Source organism: Canis lupus, chromosome 2 (assembly GCF_048164855.1).
Source record: "Canis lupus baileyi chromosome 2, mCanLup2.hap1, whole genome shotgun sequence".
NCBI classification, from domain to species: Eukaryota; Metazoa; Chordata; class Mammalia; order Carnivora; family Canidae; genus Canis; species Canis lupus.
The window spans coordinates 89420619-89428889 of NC_132839.1; the positions used below are offsets into that span (position 1 = coordinate 89420619).

An 8271-nucleotide genomic window follows, 5' to 3' on the forward strand; every position below is an offset into this window, starting at 1 on the left:
AGAATGGCCCCATAATGTGGAGCTGTTTTCTGATGGGTTTGTTTGCATTTGAGCAGCCTATGAGCATGACCCAAATTTAGATTAAAGAAGAAAAACCTTTAATGATCATTGAAACCCTTGGAAATGTCAGTGAACTTTGAGAAATCCAATTATGAGGCAAATGTGAAATTATCTGCACAGCAAAGTAAACAAAGCATCTGGACCTTTCTGAAGCTCATTCCAGTTCTAAAATTGCATTAGATTAAGATCATAACTTGACTTTATGAAATAAAATGAAAGGGAAAGATAGCAGAATTAGTTGCTACTGTGGTGGTAATTCGTTTCTCTTAATTGGCTGAATTCAGTGCCCATAATTCTGTTTCTTTTTAAATTAAAAAAATTAAAGATTTTATTTGTTATTTGAGAGACATACACAGAGCTGCGTGCGAGAGAGAGAGAGAGAGAAAATCTAAGGCGGGCTTCTTGCTGAGTGCAGAGCCTGATGCGGGGCTCGATCCCACCAATGCGAGATCATGACCCAAGCTGAAACCAACGGTCGCACTCTTACTGACTGAGCTACCCGGTGCCCCTCTGACGTCTTTATATGGCCTAAATGCTTCTCCCAATGTGATAGATCCAGTTGGCTCATTTCCACAGTGTTCCCTGGCTATAGATAAAGCTGTTCTTCAGGTAACTCAACAAATACAGGAAATCAAGGTTACAGACACTCCGTGTGTGTCTGTTTAGGCATAAAGTTTAATGTCATTTAAAATGACTTCTTGTATTGTAAATTGTTTCTTTTGTAGACATTTGATGTGGGCTGTACAAAAGAAAAATTAAGTCCGAAGGGATATCTAATTTTTTGTGATCATCTAATACTTTTAGTATTTATCTGCCTACTATTTAATTTCTTTAACTTTCTCATCCATCCAAACTAATAGAGGGAAACAATTCATTACTTTTAATGGAAAGTCTCTCTCTCTCTCTCTCTCTCTTTTTTTTTTTATTATTCAAAGGTCGTCTAGTTACCTAAATCAATCTTAAATATCTTGCCACTTTTTATCTGGGCATCACTCCAATATTTTCAGCCACTAAATATAATGAGCATTGAGGATTAAATCCTAGTTCACGGTGTCCCTAAAATGACCAAATCTCATATTGCATTTCTAAAATGACCACCTCATAATTTTTTTCTCTAATAATATGTTAACATCTCTCACACCTTAGAAGTTTGAATAAAGGATAGATTTTACAATTTCTTTTTTAAATTTATTTTTTATTGGTGTTCAATTTACCAACATACAGAATAACCCCCAGTGCCCGTCACCCATTCACTCCCACCCCCCGCCCTCCTCCCCTTCTACCACCCCTAGTTCATTTCCCAGAATTAGGAATCTTTATGTTCTGTCTCCCTTTCTGATATTTCCCACACATTTCTTCTCCCTTCCCTTATATTCCCTTTTACTAGATTTTACAATTTTATGTGTTACTTTGAAAATTAAATTTTTCTCTCTACTTTCCTCTCCATGTGTCTTTCTACCTCTCTCTTTCACACACAGACACACAGAGGAATCAGAAAAATAGGTTAGTTAGTTTAAAACTCTTCTTTAAAAATTATTTGCTGTTCCCCCCCAAAACAATTAGGTAGGTATCTGAAATTCTACATCTTCATTTAATAAACATTTCTTACATATGTGGCTATCACATCATAAGAGGCTGGATAGATAGTGGGAAATGAAACATTATTTATAGCTCTGGCATTCAACAAATGTTGAACAAATGTTAAATGGCATTCTAATGTTTGTTGCAGGAGACACTGGGCAAGTTAACAAACAAATATCAAATTATAAATGAAAGGAGATAATGAGGTACCATAAAGAAAACTAAGAAGGTAGTATTTAGTATTGACTGGTCATGTAAGACAGCTTTGACAAAGTGAAAAAAAAAATCAAAAAATGAGGAGTGAAGAAATGAATCTTGTAGTATGTGGGGTGCAGTGTGTTGTGAGTTGTGTGTTGGTGAAGAAGGGGTAAACCTCACTGTTCCCATGAACTGAAGGAAGGCCAGTGTGGCTGGAGGCCAGTAGTCAATGGGGAGTGTGCAGACAGAGGAAGTTTAAGCAGATAGGTACTTCCAGAACATTCAGAGAAGGTTGGATTTTATAGCTCTGCCTTGTATTAGTGCAAAGAAAATTATATGGTTTTCTTTTATTTCCCCCTAAAATCTCTATTTGAAACTTTATGAAGAAATTTAGAAATCTGGTCATGCATCTTGTATGGATTAGCTATGGTTTAAAAGACTGGTCACACTAGAACTACCAAGAAGATGGGCTGCCCATCATTTTGGAAGAGGAAGAGAGTGATGTCTTTCCTTGGTTGGAATGCTGTTTGGGTTAGCTGATTACATCCTCATTACTACTTACACAGGAATGCATTTTTCACTGGTTCTACAGAGGAAATTATCTTGATGATGTCGATCTTATTTTCATTTTGAATTTGTTTCATAAAAGCTTATGGCGAGATAGAGTTTCTGAAAGAATAATATTTTTGCTCAACATTACCTCTCATCAGGGAAATGTAAATCAAAACTATAATGAGATGTCACCTCACCCCTGTCAGAATGGCTAAAATCAACAACACAAGAGACAACTAGTATTGGTTAGGGTGTGGAGAAAGGGGAACCTTCCTGCACTGTTGGTAGTGCAAGTTGGTGCAGCCACTCTGGAAAGCAGCATGGAGGTTCCTTGAAAAGTTAAAAATAGAGCTACCTTGTGATCCAGCAATTGCACTACTAGGTGTTCACCCAAAGAATACAAAAATACTAATTTCAAAGAGATACATGCACCTTGATGTTTGTAGCAGCATTATCTATAAGAGCCAAACTATAGAAACAGTTCAAGTGTCCATCGACTGATCAATGGATAAAGACAGTGGTCAAAATACACACAGTGGTATATATATACACACACACACCAGGATATTACTCAGCTGTAAAAAATAATGGAATCTTTCCCCTCTGGATTTTAAAAATATGATCTCACTGTAGTTTTGATTTGTGTTTCCCTGATGATAAGGGTTGTTCAGCATCTTTTCATGTCTGCTGACCATCTGTAGGTCTTTGGAAAAAGATCTATTCATGTCTTATGCCCATTTTTAAATTGGAGTATTCACTTTTTGGGTGTCGAGTTTTATAAGTTATTTATATATTTTGGATACTAACCCTTTATCTGATATGTCATTTACAAATGTCTTCTCCTGTTCCATAGGTTGTCTTTTAGTTTTGTTGATTGCTTCCTTTACTGTGCAGAAGTTTTTACTTTTGAAATATTGCCATTTGCAACGATGTGGATGGAACTAGAGAGTATTATGCTAAGTGAAATAAGTCAGTCAGAGGGATACAAATATCATGTGATTTCACTCATGTGAGGTTTTGGGGGCATGGAGGAAACATGCCCCCCATGAGTATAGGGAAAGGCGGCAGATCAAGAGATAGACTTGACTGTGGACAGCAGACTGGTGGTTGCTGGAGAGGAGGTAAGTGGGGGGATGGATTGGATGGTGAATGGGAATTGGGGGGTGCACTTGTTATGGTGGGTGCTGGGTATTGCATGGGGGTGTTGGGTCACTGTGTTGTGTACCTGGAGCTGATATTGCACTATGTGTTGGCTGGCTGGAATTTAAATGGAACCTTAGGAGAAAAATAATGATAAAATCCAGGGGAACTCTAAAAATCATTAAACAGGTATTTATTCAAGTAGCATCTCTTGCCACAGTGTCCTATCAAGAAGATAGCAGGTGGATGAGAAATAGGAAGAGACTTTCAGGTTAAAGGCTAAGGGGAGAGCAAAGAAGGAACTGTGTATTGGGAGAGAGAGTAGGGGAGGGTGTCACAGAGGGATGTGGTCAGTGAATCTAAAGACTTGCAAAAAGTCTGAAGCCCTTTGACTTGAATTTTGAATATTCTCTTTAGCCTAAGCCTTTTTTTCTAAAGACGTTTTATTTGATGAGAGTGGGAGTAGTTTTTTCAGCTTCTCTTATTTTCAGTTTCCTGATTTCTTCCTCTTCTTTTTGACTGTTTCTCTTAACAAGATGAGTTGTGTTATAACTTAGCTGTGGAACTCTCAAGTCTTGATCAAGTGTCCATGGATGTTCAGAGTTGTGTTCAATACTGGCTGGAAATGGTTAATTGCCTGATGGATGTTCTGTATGGCGTCATCATACACGCTAGGTTGGGGGTAATTTTGTTTCGTTTATCTGGTGATTTCTTCGTAACTCCTTTGGAACCCATGGTTTGTTTCTGATACAATTGCTTTTTTTAAAAAATGAGACCATAATTCTAAGTTTGATTTTGCTGAGAACAAAAGCATGCCATCATTCCCATCAGCAGTAACGTTACCAGTGGGAACAGTCAACCTCCCAAAGGTGAGACTCATCTTCCTTATCAAAGTCTAGTCACCTACCACAAAAATGAAGCAAGATTTAAAAATTTGTATTTGTAAATAGTTAACCTACAATGTGTTCATATGGAAAAACCTAATTAGTACCTACAATTGAGGAGATATTTCTGGAGCTCATACCAGCTGGTAGCCGTGATGGGACAGATGGTCCACAGCTCTTTAATGGGGGGAAGATAATGTGTTGGTTTGGAGAGATCTGAATAAGAGACTTCATGAACTCTTATTTTTCATTTAAAAAGTACTTTAATATTTTCACAGGCAGTACTTTTTATGAGAGGTGTCACATTCAGCTTTTATCAAATGGTAAAACATGGCAGTTTTTTTGTCTCAATGCACACTTGCAGATTTCTGTCTACATATCCACAGAAAATAATTATGCTATGTGTGTTACAGCTAGTGGCTAGTGGTCAGGGTATTTTCTCCTTTTTTTTTTTTTTTTAAATATCCATGCCTTTCCCTGGCTCTGAACACCCACCCTGGTTCCTCTGTGCTATGCTCTGAGAGGAAATGAATGTAACCCAGTTGTCATTATTGAGATCTGCTGGGACAAAAGAGTTTGTTGCACACCCATTTGTGTGCATCTGATGAGTGTGTAGGAAACCACTTTTTTTCATTTTATCTTACTTGAAATCTCTGAGGATTCCATCCCTTAGAAAACTATTAGATCATTAGTGATCATGATTCTGATGATGATTCTGGTGACAGTGGTGCCGATGGTTTCATTGGCAATGATAGCCTGTTAGACCGTTATAAAAGCTTTTACATCTATTAGCGTGTTTATTCCTCACGGAAATCCTTACTGCTTTCCCCATTTTACATTATTATCCTCATTTTACATGAGCATTTTTAATCCTTAGAAAAGTTAGATAAGAGGGAGATTTTGTACAACCTGCCCAATATCATATAGTCAGTTAGTGGTTGAGACGAGATTCAACCAGCAAATGGTTCTAGAGTCCATATTTTTAACCCACTGTGCACTATGATCATAGAATTTCTTATGAATGATTAAATAACTTAATGACAGGTAAATTTTGTATAATATTTTATAGTTTGCCTAGTACTTTTGCTTACATTTTTGATCCCCAAAACTCTAAAAAGTTGGTGAAAAATGGATTCAAGAAAGGGCATGTGACTTGGCCAAAGTTGACACCAAGCAACCTTTGTTAGAATCACGACTCCCTTCTCATCTTATGGCAACAAGTTTCACATCTATTTTAATTGTCTCTGTTGGAGCAGGACATTATATCCTGTGGGAGAGAATACTGAGACAGTCATTCAGGACACCATATGCCTAGAGGAGACATTACATGTGTTCTTGGTTTGAAGGTAGTGATAGGGTGTTTGAGGTTTGAGTAAATGGGGCTTCAGTTTCCTTTTCTCTTTAGAGGTGTGTGAGCCTGAAAAGTCCCCTCTTTATTCTTTTGCTTTGGGGGGGGGGAGCTCATTTACTTACTCTGATACCTGTAGAACATATCCAATTTTACTAAACTTTTAACTTTAGTCAACCTTTTTTTCTTTTTTTAAAAAAAAATTCAATCAGCCAGGGGCTGCCCCAGTGGCCCAGTGGTTTAGCGCCACCTTCAGCCCAAGGCCTGATCCTGGAGACCCTGGATCGAGTCCCACATCGGGGTCCCTGTGTGGAGCCTGCTTCTCCCTCTGCCTGTGTCTCTGCCTCTCTCTCTCTCTCTCTGTCTATCATGAATAAATAAATAAAATCTTTTAAAAAAATAAATTCAATCAGCCAACATATAGTAGTACATCATTATTTTCAGATGTAGTGTTCAGTAATTTATCAGTTGCGTGTAATACCCAGTGTGCATCACATCACGTGCCCTCCTTAATGCTCATCACCCAGTTACCCTGCCCCCCCCCCCCCCACACCTCCCCTCCAGTGCCCTCAGTGTGTTTCTCATGGTTGTCTCCCTCTCTGATGACTTTCCATTCAGTTTTCCCTCTCTTTCCACATGATCCTCTGCACTGGTTCTTATATTCCACGTATGAGTGAAACCATATGATTATTGACTTTCTCTGATTGTTCAGTCAACCTTTAATTAAGGCCTCATGGTATTTCATAGAGTCTTAGACTGGAAAAGATTAGATTAGAAGGATGTGAGTTATACATCCATGATTCCTAATGCAGCCTTAAGGACTTGGCTTATCTTCTCTGAGCCTCACTGTCCCCACCTGTAAAAAGATAACAGGAATATGGACATAGAAGAGTTTCTCTGGCTATTACTTGACATGATGTATATAAAGCACATAGCGCTATGTCTGGCATATGAGAAGCACTGAATACATTTTGAGAATTATTTTTTCATATTATTTTTAATTCAATGGTGGCTCAGATCTAGGACATGAATGATTCTATCTTTATATAGAAACAAGCAAAAGTGATTTATGAAATTGTTTCAGGGAGTATTTCTGTCTCCAATAATTGCTCATCAAGTGAAGGATAAATGACAAGGGTCTGAAGGGGGCACTTCCTTCCTTTAATTATACTTTACTGCATTTGATGGGGAAAGTATATGCTATAATGATATTTTTGACATTTTCAAAATGTAGCTCTTATTTTAAAGGGTTTTCATATGCAACAAAAATAATATATTTTCATTAGTCTGCCTGTTTCTCTCCTCTGTACTCATGTTTGTTTACGGCTTGCCCCAGTGATAACTGGATATGTATCCTTGAATTGTATTAAGTTTCAAGGTTTGTGACCATTGGGCAGGTTTCTTGAAAGTTTTCTCTAGAATGATGCTAGGGACTGAATGTTGGCGTCCCTTCAAAATTTGTATGTTGAAGCCCTAGCCCCCCAAGTGATGGTATTTGGAAATGGGCTCTTTGTGAGATGATTAGGACATGAGGGTGGAACCTTCGTGATGTGATTAGCATCCCAATAAGAGGAATCTTAAAGAGAGCTTGCTTCCTCTTTCTGCTCTTTGCCACAAAGGTCACAAGGAGAATATGGTCATCTGCCTACCAAGAAGAGAGTTCTCATTGAAATCTGCCAGCATCCTGATGTTAGACTTCCCAAGGTTCAGAATGTGAGAAACAACTATCACTTACGTAAGCCATCCAGTTTATGGTATTTTGTTGTAACACCTTGATCTAAAACAGACAATAACAATTTCCTATTGAGAGAGAAGTGATTCTATCTTAGCCCAATATTTATCCAGGTCTTGTAAAAATTATTAAGTAACATTCTCTGTTGATATTTATTTTGTAGTAGGAAATCTGTGGTAATTTTTAATTTGTGTTTTTAACACTGTTCTTCTTACAGTGAGTGTATCCTTTCCCGTTTTAACCAGGTAGTGATGTTCTCACTTTGGGGATTTTTTTTTTCAAGGCAGAAAATAAATCTACTTGAAGCTGAGAACTCTTGCTTCCTTCTGTAAACACATTTGTTGTGGAGGTGATGTGAGTTAACTCTAAAAGGGAAGAGAGAGAAGCGAGAGGAGTTTTTTTGCCTTCCAGATTTAGAATAATTCAGATGTTTTAGGATTCTGCAAGTATCAGGAACCTTTGCAGATGATGGTAGCATCTGGAGAGGTGGTAAAACATCGGAGGAGGTTGCCTCTTGTGGCACCTGGGGAGGCTGGACCGAGGCACAGCATCCTGTGGATTTCCAGTTTGATGGGGCTTATGTTGGCTCAGACTATGAATGAACCAATGATTTGGACCAAAGGCCTTGCCGAAGAGGGGATACTCAATTCTTCAGCACAATGTAAGAGCCTGAGATCTTTGTATGATTTTTGTATGATCTGGTGGTTTATTTTCTATCATATGATTTTAGCACGGAGCTGGATTTGTATTCATTTAAGAAAATAAAGAAATTGACT

General features: G+C 38.0%; 1 protein-coding gene across 2 annotated transcripts in view; it reads left to right on the forward strand.

The window, feature by feature from the left end:
- The window catches only part of KCNIP4 (potassium voltage-gated channel interacting protein 4), a 1119488-nt gene that overhangs the window by 121663 nt on the left and 989554 nt on the right, over positions 1–8271 (forward strand). The gene's annotated exons all lie outside the window — the stretch shown is intronic.